Raw genomic sequence first — 15,438 nt, 5'->3', positions numbered from 1 at the left:
AGCAGAATACCCATCTTTTGTTTTTTTAACCAAACAGAAACCGAACCAAGCCGAAAAAACCAAAATCGAAAACGAACCAAATTGAAAAGAAAAAAAACTCGAAGGAAACCGAACCAAACAACAATATCAATTTGACAAAAAAAAAAAAACCGAATAAAACCGAACTCACCCTAATACCATTCTACCAATATCTTTTACCCTTGTAAAGATCAAGTGGCCCAAAGTAAGGTCTAATGAAAATAAATATATTTATTTTCTTGAGAATATATTTCTGGTGATCTCCATGGTTGGTGCAGTATTACTTTTATGCAACTAAATTGTTTGTACTACATTTTATTGGTTAATTAGGGTCTAAATGTAGTATTATTGAAACCTAGTCGTTACTCACTTCATTAGTATGAAGCTAATAGGCTAACAGTTTATGACATTTAGTATGTCATTATCCATGCTGTAAGAGAAAAAATACAAAGGCACCTCTACGATAGGAGTTTAATTTGAGTTGGGAGGAGTTTCTTTGGTTATTAAATTCAAGCCTTTAAAGTTAAGAAAGTAATTAAGCAAGACTAATACACAAATTTATTACTTAAAATAAGAGCGAACCCAGTGCTCTTATCCTCTCTACACTTCAACTGAATGTCCCTTTGGTGGTGGTGATAATATTAATGCAACGAAAAATGTTGTAAGGATTGGTAGCTGTGGCATTTTCTAGGGGAAATGGGTTTATGATAGGTCTTATCCTCCCTACACTTCAACTGAATGTCCCTTCATACAGAAGGAGTTTAATTGCCAAAACAATGGACAACCAGACAATGAGTATCAAAAATACAGATGGTAACCGACTTCATGCCAGATACCTAGGTACGTATATGTACACATACGTGCATACACTTTCTTTGATCTCTGTTGATCTTCTGTGAAGTCTTGGCGTGCGATAATTTCATTGCACACGCTGCCACCAATTCTAATACAAATAATCGTCTAGCTAGTACGATTGAAGACCTATCTTGAAGAGAGTTGGGGTTCCATCGTTAAACCATTGACAATATAAAGAGTAGTCCACTTATTTATAAATACATGCAATGTCCCTCTTCTCCCTGACGTGGGATTCAACTCTTAACAGAAAATATCAAAAGCCTAAACCTCAACTGCAAGTCATATTACTTAATGAAACATTGCATGCAACTTATTACTATGTTTGCTTTATCATCATTTGTATGTGTAGGATCGGTTACAAAAGTTTTCTTCAAAGATTGAGACAGAAGAGTCCTGTTTGTAGGAGACTTGTTGAGCTTGAATCAATGGCAGTTTCTCGCATGTATGATTCACAAATCACGACCAGAAGCCAAGTACAACCTAGTCAAGATTGGAGGCCTATCTGAACTCAAATTTCTAGGAAGACTTAATTAGCTAGCTAGATATATAGCTTTTCCTCGTCTCTCGTCAGTTTTCTATTAAGCCAAGTGGGATCAAATTGATGACCTATTTTAATCCTCACACATTGCCATCAAACTCCCACTTTGAAGGAATACGACGTCTCGATCATGCTCTCGCGCAATGCCTTTCTAGTAGATATCGTCCTCGAGGGAAGCTAGCGTGTTCTAGTGCTCAATTCAATCTATTGGAAGTAAATAATAGTTAGTGTCTAGTTGGGGTCTTTTAGCCTCTGGACAAATGGTTTCCTTGTTTCCAGCAACAAGTTGCAACAAGTTGGCTTCCTAATTTCCTACAACAAGATACAGCATCCCATCCTAGAAGATAGGTTAGTACAGTGGCGTCCATATCTCTGTAAAAGTCTGTAATCGATCCCTTAATTTAAGGGAAGAAGTCAGTAGCTTAGGCATGATTGAAGGAGTCTGTTCCTTCTCTCCTTTGCATATATACATTGTCTCTTGTCTTTCTTTTCTTTATGATTAATAAAAGCACATACAAGTTTATCAAATTCCACATGGTATCAAAGCAGTGACCCTAACAGGCATGTCTCTGCATATTTTTTGTGCGTTCTGAGCTTCTTTCAATCCACAACAATGGCTGAAGAAAATTCTGTTAATCTGGAAGGGGAAAGCTCATTTGCTGCTACTCCAACTTTTTCTAACATTGATGTTAACCCTAACCAACGTCTTAGTTCTATCCTACTGAATGAGTTCAATTACCTTCCTTGGGAAAAAGCTGTGACTCTTGCTCTTGGAGGCAGATCTAAACTCGGCTATGTCAATGGAGTCATACAAATGCCAGAGCTCACCTCACCAACCTATGAGGCTTGGTTGTGCAAGGACTAATTGGTTATGTAGTGGCTGCTCAATTCCATGAAGCGAAAGATTGCCGAGATTTTTAGCTATGCTGAATCATTTATGCATCTTTGGAAGAATATCAAAGAGATGTATGGAAACCAGAATAACTCAGCTCGAATTTTTCAATTCAAAAGAGATATTGCTAGTTTACAACAAGAAGGAAAACATTTTGTGCAACATCTTGGCACTCTAACAACTATGTGGAATGAGTTAAACATTTATCGACCTCATACCACAAATGCCACATTGTTGTTAAATAGGGCTAAGGAAGACAAAAAATTTCAACTATTGGCAAGTTTAAGTCCTAATTTTAAGGATCTTCAAAGTCACATTCTCATGAACTCTGATCTCCCTTCTTTCTCAAGTATTTATGCCACCATCCAACGATAAGAAGTTTGCAAAAAGGTGATGAATATGGAGGTCAAGACAAACATGCCCGAAGCTAGGGCTTATGCTTCTAATCACAAGGCTATTGAAGAAAGAGTTTACAAGGGGAAAAGATCGGATCTGAAATATACCTATTGCAATGGTGTTGGGCATTCAAGGGATAGGTGTTGGATCATTCACCCAAAATTGAAGCCAAAATTCTCTAAAGATCACAAGAGTTTTCCAAAAGCCTTTCACAACTATCCACACAAGGCGAATCATGTTGCTTCTTCATCTACAGTGTTGAACTTCATTGCTAATCTAGTAGCCTTAATCAACGAGTTTGCAGCATTTTTTCACAAGAAACAGATGAGTGGTGACTGTGAAGGAACAATCAGCCATGGGAGTAACAACCAAACTACATTACTTGGTTAGTTTGCAGGGTTTCTTACTGAAAGTGAGGGTATAACACACCAAGACATTCCAGGTTTTTTGAATTCCTTCTAAATTGCTCTCAATGTTGGTAATGTGCATGATTATTGGATTATAGATTCTGGAGTCACTGATCATATGACAAATAAATTCACAAATTTGTATGATTTTGAAAAAATGTCCACCCTTCTCAAGTGTCGGTTGCCAATGGAAAGGGTGTTTCAGTTTTAGGGAAAGGGAAAATAAATTTGATCTCTAAAAAAATAAAGTTTGTTGCCCTCTAAGTCCCTTCTTTTCCTTTTCAACTTTTATCTATTGGAAGAATCACAAATTCACTAAAGTGCCTTGCCATTTTTTCTCCTCATACTATCATTTTTCAGGATCTAGTCACCAAGAAGACAATTGGTGAAGGTTTTTACTTAAATAGACTCTATTATCTATCCAAAGACACCCAAGTTCCAAAGGTTTTTCAAGTTAGTTCAAGCCTAGTACAAGAGCAACAACTTTGGCACCAATGTCTAGCACATATGTCTGAAAATGTTTTGTCTACTTTGTTTCCAAATCTGCGCAAAATCAAGAACCAATGTGATGTTTGTCACTTGTCTAAGTTTGCTAGATTACCATTCACTTCCTCTATGTCTAGGGCTAGTAATCCTTTTGAAATCATTCATTTCGATATTTGGGGTCCAACTCTCATGTCCTTTGATGGATATCAATATTTTGTAACCTTTGTGGATGATTCCACAAGGATAACTTTGTATCTTTTGAAATTTAAAAGTGAAGTTGCGAATGGATTTAAAGACTTTCATAAATTTGTCATTACTCAATTTTCTTCGCATATTCATGTCCTACGATCAGACAATGACACTGAATATATATCCCGTAATATGTCACAATACTTGAGCACACATGAAATTTTACATCAAACAAGTTGTGTTGGTACACCCCAACAAAATGGGGTAGTCGAGAGAAAAATCAAGACTTACTCGAGAAAACAAAAGCCCTTATGTTTCACATGCATGTTCCCAAGAAATTTTGGTCTCAAGGAGTGCTTACTGCCACATATCTCATTAATTGATTACCTAGCAAAGTGTTAGATTCAAATCACCTTATGAAGTTTTGAAAGGCAAAAAACTAAATTTGTCACATTTAAAGGTCTTTGGGAGCACATATTAGGTCACATTCAATCTTCACATCATGACAAACTTGACCCTAGGGTTGTTAAGTGTGTTTTTTTGGGCTACTCATCCACTCAAAAAGGACATCAGTGTTACAATCCAAAGACTAATAAAATTGTGGTTTCAAGGGATGTGAAATTTGAGGAAGCTACCCCCTATTTTACACCATCAGTTGATAGTTCTGGACATGGGGAGAATTCGCTCGATTTATTACCTATTCCATGTCTTGTCGATGTCGAATGTCCTTCTCCAATTGATGGTTCTGGGTAGAAAGAGAATCATGCACCACAAGTGCTCATTCCTAATTAAGGAATGCAAACTAAATCATTTAACACTTCCAGTCCAACCCATAAGACTTCACAAATGTCTACTCCTAAAGCTCAAGTTCGACACAACCCTGCTCACGAACGTAATCCTCCACCAAGGTTACTTGACTATGTCACCTACAATGCCAAGTATCATTTGACAGATTTCATCATTTATGACAAATTCTCATCTTCTTATGTTACATTTCTTAGTGTTCTCAATGGTGCTCGTGAACCCCAAAGCTTTCAAGAGGCAAATCTTTGTGATGAATGGAAAAAAGCCATGGCAGAAGAACTTCAAGCTCTCCATGAAAATCAAACATGGAGTGTTGTCAAGCTTTCAAATGGAAAGATGGCCATGGGCAGCCGTTGGATGTACAAGACGAAGTTGTATTCAGATGGGACTATCAAGAAACATAAGGCTCATTTGGTGGCTTGTGGCTTCACTCAAACATATGGTGTCGACTACAAGGAGATATTTGCTCCGGTTGCAAAAATGAACACTGTGAGGGTGTTGTTGTGTGTTGCGATTAACCATGCATGGCCTTTCTTTCAAATGGACGTAAAAAAAGCTTTTTTTGCATGGGGAACTTGAAGAGGAAGTTTACATGAAGCTCCCTTTAGGTCATCCTCGATCTAGTGATCTAGATATGATGTGCAAACTTCACAAATCAATCTATGGTCTCAAGCAATCTCCTCGTGCATGGTATACTAAACTTCGTTTTGTTCTTGAGGAGTTTGGATTTCACATAAGCAAAGCAAATTGCTCTTTCTTTGTTCGCATTGGCCTCTTCTCACAAAGGTTTATTTCCAAATCAATGTAAATATGTTCTTGATCTTCTCCAAGAAGCTGATATGATCGACTGTAAACCAACACAAACACCCTTTGATAGCAAACTCAAGTTGGAAACTCCAGGTGATCCTCTCATGAATCTGAGTTATTATCAATGATTGGTCAGAAAGCTCATTTACCTCACCATTACTCATCCTGACATTTCCTATGCCATGAGCATTGTTAGCCAATTCATGCATGCCCCAACAATGGCTCATTTGCAAATTGTTAAACATATTATTCGTTATCTTAAAGGATCTGTTGGTCGAGGTATTTTGATGCAAAATAATGGAAATACTCAAGTCATGGGGTACACAGACGCAGATTGGGCGGGAAACTCCTTTGATCGCAAATCCACCACTGGTTTTTGCACATTTGTTGGAGGAAATTTAGTTACTTGGAAAAGCAAGAAACAAAGTGTTGTTGCTAGGTCTAGTGCAGAGGCTGAGTATCGAGCCATGGCTTACCTTCTTGTGAGCTTATTTGGCTAAAAGGTTTTTTGTTAGATTTGGGTTTTTTACACAGCCAACCTATGTCCATGTTCTGTGATAACCAAGCTGCGATGCATATTGCCTCCAACCCAGTTTTACATGAACGAACAAAACATATTGAGGTTGACTGTCACTATATTCGAGCATAGGCTCAGTCTAAGGTGATCAACACTCATTACACTTAAAGTCATGATCAGTTAGCTGATATTTTTACCAAGGCCTTTCCTACTACATTGTTCCAGCGCATTTTGTCCAAGCTTGGATCACTTAATCCCTTTGATCCAGCTTGAGGGGGAGTATTGGAAGTAAATAATAGTTAGCGTCTAGTTGGGTCTTTTATCCTCTAGACAAATGGTTTCCTTGTTTCCAGGAACAAGTTGCAGCAAGTTGGTTTCCTAATTTCATGCAACAAGATGCAACGTCCCATCTTATAAGATAGGTTAGTAGAGTGGCGTCCATATCTCTGTAAAAGTCTGTAATCAATCCCTTAATTTAAGGGAAGAAGTTAGTAGCTTAGGCATTTTTTAAGGAGTCTGTTCCTTCTCTCCTTTGCATATATACGTTGTCTCTTGTCTTTCTTTTCTTTATGATTAATATAAACACATACAAGCTTATCAAATTCCACATAATTCAAAGTGGAAATTTTTGATCAAGTGATAACCCGTGAGTTTTGAACGTGTCGTACGTGCTGTGAGAACTCTATTTTGTGACTCGAAAAGAGGGGGTTTTGATGCTCTACTGGTCATTGAGATCTGAGATCTGCTTGCTCCGATCTACCATGGTGGTCTGAGTATGAGGCTTATCGACAATCTCTCTCGGGACGTAAGCGCAAAGACGATCGTGATATGAGATAGGTGTATGGATAAATATTTGGGTCGAGTGGCCAATGTTGGAAAGCTGGAGTCTTCACATACGGGGGGTACTAATGATACTGGAGTGAGATTCTAAAGACCAGCTGGTAGATTCACCTGTTCTTGTGGAGGTCGTGTGCTAAAGCTAGATCAAGGGTGTAGGGCTCCTTGGGTGAAGATGGGTCATCTCTGTCATGAAAAAGAACATCAACATGAGTGATTTAGATGATCTGGGTTCATGTTTTGGATCCAAGTTGAGGCTATCCTAGAATAAGTGGGGAGACATCAGTATCGAAAGGAAAGATGTGGAAGGAGTACTTGTTGGAAATGTGCCCTAAAACCAATCATATGATGATACTTTACGGACATTTCGCATTTTAAACTAATCTAGTTTAACTATAAAGGGCAAAAATTATTGTTTGAGCCGTCTCATATAAATGTTATATGCTTAAACGATAAAGTCCAAGGAATATGTGATTGGGAGAATGCGATCTAAAGAAGTTAGATTCATGAGACCATTCTTTCGTAGACACATCCTAAACGTTCCTGATCATAGGATTGCCAATTGGGCATTGACAGTCCGTTAAGATCAGTACGTGCTGTATCTTTTCTCAGGGAGAGTGACTAGTCTCGAGTCATTGGTGTGTGTGACATCAAGACAAGTACGTAGGTGCTCAATAGAGAATGAGTTCACTGAACACGATCAACGAAGAGTTCTCATATTCATGTCACATGAGAACTCATGGTTGGGATAATGCAAAGTAGTCCTTTAACCTGAGGCATCGTCGTTGTCTTGTGGTTAAGTCCTTGATCTTTGATTATGTCAAACGTCATTCCATTGGAGTGTCCACGGCATCGTTGGGGTTAAGCCACTTAGCCATGGAGGCAAGTGAATGCGCAACAAGGGATCTCTAACCTTCAAACTGTTTGAGGGAGAATACTCTATGATATGATTTAGAATCTCTGGCCAGAGTATGAATGAGATTTAGGAATGCGTTCCAAATCACATTCAAGGTAATCATATAAGCACACGAATCACATTGGATAGTAGACATGAATAAATAAACTATCAAACCAAACAATGTGGTCAAGAGTATTGTATTAGAGAAAGACCGTATTGCATTTGTAATCCTAAACTGAATAGTTCTCCACCTCTTCTGATTAGCTTGGGTAACCATGATATGCTGCTAGGTGTCACTCTTGGTTTGTGGAAGCCCTAAACGTGTATAATCACTAAAGGGAGAATTGAAAGTAAGTTTCAATTCACAATCGATTTGAAAGAGTTTGAATCGCCCACTGCCTCGCTAAAAGGAACCTAATGGATCGTACACTGTGTAAGGTGGAGATTGAAGAAACAATGGAGATGAGTAAGAATAATTAAATGGTTTAATTATTTATGGCAAGGATTAATTAATATGTTAATTAATCAAACGAATAAGTTCGTTAAAGACCTCGGGATAGTTTTGGACGTTTAGGCCCAATGGGCTTCGAACGTCAAGCCCATTGACTTAAGTTGTATGACAACTTAATTCACAAAAGCCCAAAAGCCCAAACAACACCCTAAGGCCGGCCATATTGTTAAGGGTAGTGAACTTGGACTTATTTACAAGTTTGCCACTCAAATGAATAAAGCTATAAATATGACTTTATAGCCAAAATTCATTTAGGGTTTGTTTTGGAGAAAATTGGAGAGAACATGTCTCTCCATTTCTCTCTAAAGAGGCCGGCCCCTTGGAGGGTGCATCTAGCAATCCCACTACTCCAAGGTCACTCATTTCTTCTCCAATCTAACCTTGGTGAAGATACTTAGAGGTTCTCAATTTTGGGAACTTGGAGAAACCTTTTCATCCATCCAAATCCATAGATTTAATATGCAAGGAATGAAGGCCCTCTCTTTGGGTGATTAGCCTTTGCTTATGCAAAGAGGAATCTACAAAGGTATATTTCTCAACTCACTTTGATTTGAGTTGAGTCTTGGTTCACCAATCTACTAGGCTTTGAATTTCATGGTTAATGTTTTGTTTTTAAGTGCATGCAAGCATGATTCCGCCTTTTAATTGTTAATTGCATGCTTATTGATGTTGCTTAAATGAACATGTTTTCACAAAATCTTCCTTCAGTACTGATGGGGCTCCAGTATACCATGATTGTTGAAGTTCTCACTTCAAAAGAAGTGAATAGAGAGGTATTCATAGATCGATTTATGTCGCTTTGGCGGGGGCGTGAATGGGTTTTCATTCGAGACATTGAAGAGCGAAGATTCCTGGTAAGGTTTGCGGGTCAGCTTGACCTTCAAAGGGTTGTGGATTTTGATCAGCCCTGGTCTTTCAAAAATGATCTGGTGATGGTGCAGATCGAACGAAGAAAGGCCTAAATAGATGGACGCCTCTATCTCTCGGTGCGTTTTGGGTCCAAATCCATAACGTCTCGGTGCTTAATATAACTCAAGAGGTTGCGGAGTATATTGGTGGACTATTGGGCACAGCCCGTAAGGTGGACAAATCTAGAAGTCGGGACTATATCGGTAGATTCCTCTAACTCAAAGTCAGATTCAATGTTCGTGAACCTTTCATGTATGAGACTTTCGTGACATTCCCCAATGATGGCAGAGTTTGGGTGAACTTTAAATATGAAGCGCTTCCTAAATATTGTCTTATCTGCGAAATGTTGGGTCACATAACAAGGATCTGTAAAGATCCCCATGAGGATGGAAAGTTAGAAATTGAAAACTCTGGAGATATGGACGAGGGATAGGCATTCAGAGGCTTGGATGCGACTATGGACTTGAGGGGCAATCCCTTGGGCTCTGGTGCTCGAAGTAAGGCGTCTTCAGGGTCGATTGGTGGAAGAAGAAGTCCTGAATGCATGAGGGAGGAACAGAGTGAAGAACAGGATGGAGGTAGACGATCTGGACGCTCTTTAACGACTTCCGGGATGGGGAGTCACTCACAACACCAGGGATGTAGATCTTAAAGTGAAAGTGAATATACAATGAAGATGAAGGACGAAGAGACTGATACTGCTATCTCCTTTAGCAAACCTTAATGGTCTTCGAGTAAATGTGGCAGTGGGGGCCTAAAGCTAGTTGACAAAATCTGAAACCAATGGAAGGAAGATGAGGCGGCAAGAAGGGCTAGAGAAATTACTTTTGATACAGGGCTTATTGGACTAGGATGGGTGATGGTCGAAGGTGCTGAGCATACTGTTCTCTATGAGATCCCAGAACAGGATGCTTAGGTGAATGTACCTGGGGTTTCCTCGAAAACTGGTCAGGGTTTTAACTTAAATTACGAGTTTATAGTTACGAACGACATCGAAAGCAATAAGTGTGACTGGGGAGAGGCTGCTGATAGCCCGTCAATTAACGGGGTTAATGTTGTGGAGCCCAGGGCTCTAGAGGATGACCTATTTGAATTGGCTCCAATTATGGAGGCAGTGATGAATGAATGGAAAAGGAAAAAACGAGCACACCATGAATTGGAATACTCTGTGACGGTTCATTGTTTGGAGCCTAGAAGTAATAGACCTAGGAAACGCTTATTCGAAGAGGCAGATGAGACTAGTTGTAAATGGTTTCCCAAGTCTCAATGAAGATAATTACTTGGAACTGTCAGGGTATCGGGGGTGACTTGACAATTAACAACTTGTTGGAGCAGAACTGGCTCCACACTCCTGACATATTTATCCTATTAGAGACAAAGAACAAAAGCAGGAAATATGAGTATCTGAAAAGAAGTATAGGAATGGATCATTTGTTCACTGTGGAACCAATAGGTATAGGAGGCGGACTTTGTGTATTATGGAGAACTGATTCTCAGGTAAGTCTGATTAAATCTAAGAACTTCATGATCGAAGTCAAATTGTGGGATGAGTTGCTTAATTGCCACTAGCGTTTGTTCGCCATCTACACTAGTACTGATGAAAGGAAGAGAAGGGACCAATGGCAGAGATTGAGCAAACAGATTAATCAAGATAGGGACAGATACCTACTCATAGGGGATTTTAATGATATTCTATGTAATGAAGAAAAAGAAAGAGGCAACTGTAGATCGGCTTCCAGTATGCGGGATTTTAGGGAGTTTTTAGCCCGGAGTAAGCTTATGGACCTGGGATACGAAGGTTATCCTTTCACGTGGAGGAATAATAGAGAGATGCTGCCAATCTAGCAGAGACTCAATCGTGGCTTGGCAACCTTGGGGTGGTATAACATATTTCCTGACACTAAAATCAGGCATGTGGTCTTGGAAGGGTCTGATCACGCCTTGCTTGTTCTCTCCACTGAAAAGGAGCGGGAGTGGAGGGGAAGAAAGTTTTCCTTTGATGGTCGTTGGAGTAAACTGGAGGAGTGCCAAGAGTTGGTAAATAGGGAGTGGCAGGATAAAATTAGAGGCTCTCATGCCTTTCGCTTTTGTGAAAAAATGAAAAGGCTCAGGCAAAGCTTAAAGGCTTGGTATAGAGGGAAAGGCAGAAACTCTAAGAAACTGATTGAGCAGCTGAAGGAAGAGATTCGAGTAGCCTACACATCTAATGGGTTTGTCAATTAGGAGATTCAGCGTAAGGAGAGTGACCTCTCATAAAAAAGAAGATGCCTATTGGAAAGCCAAATCCAGGATACAATGGCTTAGGGAGGGTGGCAAAAACACGAAGTTCTTCCATGCACACACGATGAAAATGAGAAGGTTTAATTAAATCTGTGGGATTGAGGACTTTACGGGGGTGTGGCAAGAATGTGAAAACGGGATCTGTGCTACTGCAACCTCGTATTTTGTAGAGTTATTCCAATCTAGTGGTCCGTGCCAGATTGAGGAGATTGAGAGTTACATAGAGGACCGAGTCACTTCGGAAGACAACCTTGCTTTGACGGTACTAGTAACGGAGGATGAAATTGCAACGGCTGCCTTCCAAATTCCGCATTCGAGAGCCCTGGGTCCAAATAGGTTCTCTGGGTGCTTTTATCAAGACCATTGGGATACCGTGGGGGATGACGTGGTCAAGATTGTTAAAGCTTTCTGGCACTCTGGCAAGCTTTTACGGAAGCTTAATCACACAAACTTGGTGCTGATTCCAAAGGTGAAGTGTCCAAAGAATATGATGCAATATAGGCCCATCACTCTCTGCAATGTAATTTACAATATTCTAGCCAAGTTGCTAACCAATAAGCTAAAGCTGGTGATGCCGAATGTGATTGGGGACAACGAATCTGCTTTCATTGCTGGGAAGCAAATCCATGACAACATACTTGTGGTGTATGAAATTTTGCACTCGTTTCTTCACCAAAAAAAGGATGATTAGATGAGGATGGCCATAAAGCTGGATATGGCTAAGGCCTACGACCGTGTGGAATGTGATTTCCTCACTAGCATGATGCTGAAATTGGGCTTTGCACCATTGTTCTGTAGATGGATCAAATAATGTATCTCATTTGTGTCGTTCAACATTCTGGTCAATGGTAGCCCGACTGGTTATTTCATGCCATATAGGGGGCTTAGATAGGGAGATCCCCTATCTCATTTTCTGTTTATTCTGTGCATTAAAGTATTCTCTATGTTGATTAGAAAGGGTATAGAGCATGGCGCCCTCCATGGCTTCAAGGTATCGCCAACTGGAATCCTTATTTCGCATCTTTTCTTTGCTGATAACTCTGTCCTGTTTGGGGACGCCACAGTGAAGGAAGCAAAAGGGATTATGGAGGTGCTGAAAGTGTATGCTCGGGGTTCTGGTCAAGTTATAAATATGTCTAAAAGCTCGATCTTTTTTGGCTCTAAGACCTCAAAACGGATTAGGAAGAATATTGTAACAACTCTGGGCATTCAGTGCAAGGAGGGGTTTGGGAAGTATCTTGGGCTCCAGGCTGATTTTGGACATTCCAAGAAGGCTGTTTTTGCGAATGTTCGAGACAAGCTCGAAGCTCGAATGACGAGTTGGGCTGAACAGTTTTTGTCCCAAGCTGGTAAGGGTTCTTATTAAGGCGGTGGCCATGGCCTTGCCAACCTATGCCATAAGCTGTTTTAAGCTCCCCATTGGGATGTGCAGAGACATTGAGAAAGCAATTCGTAACTATTGGTGGAGAAGGCATTCATTGGATCTCAAGAGATTGGCTTATGAAGAAAAAGAAGGTTGGTGGATTGGGGTTCAAAGATATTCAATGCTTTAACCTTGCTTTCCTAGCCAAAATTAGGTAGCGCCTGACCCAAAATCTGCTAACCCTTCTAGCTTCTATATTGCGAGACAAATACTTTCCTGGGAAATCCTTCAGGGAAGCCGGTAGGGGAAAGAAAACATCATGGAGCTGGAAGGGCATCTATGAAGCTCGTACGATCTTGCAGAACGACCTAAGATGGTGGATGGGGGACGGAGCATGCATCAACATCAGGGAAGATTTGTGGTTTCCTATGCCATCCACTTTCAAAGTTAGGCCGAAGGCAAGCCTAGATGGTACTATGGTATGTGATATAATTGACCCGACAACTAAGTCTTGGATGGTGGAGAAGATCTCGACAGGGTTTAATAGGGAAAATATGGTTCCTATTCTTAGTATCCCAGTAAGTAAATCTGGAGTTTGTGACAGATTGGTGTGGCACCACACCGTAAACGAGGAGTACTCTGTAAAATCCGGTTACGGAGCAGCTGTGAACCTTATGGATAACGGTGCGTTGGGTAGAAGAGGTAGGGGTGCTCCTAGCGAGTATCAAAAGCAAAACCATGTCTGGAACAAGATTTGGAGCTTGCAAGTTCCCAACAAAATTAAAACCTTCATTTGGAGATGCTGCAATAATGCCTTGTTTGTTAGGCATAACCTCCAGAGAAGACATGTGAGAGTCAACAACGTGTGCGGGGTCTGTAACAAGATTGATGAAAAGGAAAACCACCTATTTTTCCGTTGCGATTTTAGTCATCTTTTTTGGTTTTTTTCTCTGCTCCATTTGAATTCCTTTGATTTGGCTGGGATTGATTTCCTTGAGAGTTGGGAACTATTTTGTAACAGTGTCAAGGATAGGGATTTGGTGGATGAGATTTGTCAAGAATTTGCTTTTGGACTATGGCGGCTATGGAAAAACAGGAATGAGTTTGTGTTCAACGGTCGAGTCCGCCACCCTTTGGAGGTTCTGGAGGATTGAAGAAAGAGTGTAGTAGAATTCAGGGAGGTTGCATCCTGGGGAGATAATGACGAAGTTACAGCAAAGTCTTCGTTCAGAACGGCTATTGGCCATGCGAAGATCTAGTGGCAAAAACCAATGTTTTGTGTTATTAAGATCAACACTAACACGGCCTGGTGTAAGGACACGATGCGTGTTGGAGTGGGTTGGGTCGGTCGGGATTTCACTGGTCTGCTTAAGGCTGCGGGGGGATCTGGCACCGAGTTCTGCCACTCTGCTGCTGCGACTGAAGCATGGGTTGTAAGAGATGCCCTGGTGGCGTGTATTGACAATAGTTTCGATCACATTATCATTGAATCAAATGCTAAGGTGGTCATCCAGATGTTCAGGAAGGACGTGTCTCTTGATTACAGCTTTGAATGCATTCTCGGTGACATTGAGATTCTAGTGCGAAGGCTGGCGTCGGTGACTTTCGCGTTTGTGCCCAAGGAGAGTAATCGTGTTGCTCACTCGGTGGCGAAGTATGTGTTTAAGGAGAGAACTTTTTTCTGGGATTGTATTGGTCCAGATTTTCTATTTAATATTCTAGCCCAAAATGTAAACATTTCTATTCGACTTTAATCTACCTCTATCTTTGGAAAAAAAAAAAGAGAGGAAATTTTTGGAGAAGCTTTGACGTATTGGTCTTTGATACATGGCACTTGAAACAACCGTACGTTAGAGATTATATATATATATATATATTGTTTTGGCTTCATGGAGTTGGTAGAAAATACAAAATTATTAAAAGTTGTATATACGTACATAGTACAAGTACATGCATGTTTTGGTGGATCCGAAAAACAATATATAATATTGCAGGTGGGATTTTGTTCGATACTAGGGACGGACACACAAAGACATGGATCGCATGGTGGCTTACGAGACAGCTCTGAGGACATGGGCAAGATGGGTGGATTCCAGTGTTGATTTTAATAAGACTCAGGTCTTCTTCCAAGGTGTACTTCTCCAGATCACATGAAGTAAGTGAAATATTTTCACAATTTTGGGTGTTTAGTAAACGGACATTTTAATTTAAACTAATATAGGTCAGTACATTAATGTTTTATATTTTCAACTTTGGTTAATAAAAACGGATAAATTTATTTTTACTAATGTAAATTGTTTGAAGGTCAAAGTAAATCTTCGTATCTACATCCAATGACTCTTGGTCTGCCTGATGAGTCCATATGTACATGCATCTAGGTTAAATATGTATAGAATATAGGAGTTAGAATATTCGTATGGCGCATATTTGGAATTTCATCCTTCATTAAGCATTACTTCTCATGCAAGTGGTGGATTACCCCAATAACTGTGACATTCTTTCTCAACTCAGTGCATTCCGGATTTAAAGGAAAAACATTTTTTCCCATATCATGATTGGCCTGATCTTTCTTTCTATTTGTGCTAAAATATGATCATCTAGTCCAGGAGAATGGGGTGATGCAAAGTCAGAGAACTGCCGAGGACAAACACAACCACTGTTGGGGTCACAGTATCCAGGAGGTTCATATCCAGCAGAATTTGTTCCGAAAAAGGTTTTGCGCAGTGTATGA

At 40.1% G+C, this 15,438-nt stretch overlaps 1 pseudogene; it reads left to right on the top strand.

Annotated features, from left to right (window-relative positions):
* Positions 1–283: 283 nt before the first annotated feature.
* LOC126633922 (protein trichome birefringence-like 43) lies at positions 284–15,438 on the top strand (annotated as a pseudogene).

The sequence above is a fragment of the Malus sylvestris genome, chromosome 9 (genome assembly GCF_916048215.2).
Source record: "Malus sylvestris chromosome 9, drMalSylv7.2, whole genome shotgun sequence".
NCBI lineage: Eukaryota > Viridiplantae > Streptophyta > Magnoliopsida > Rosales > Rosaceae > Malus > Malus sylvestris.
Note: the sequence above shows the minus strand (reverse complement) of the source record. Positions and strands in the feature narration are given on the sequence as shown.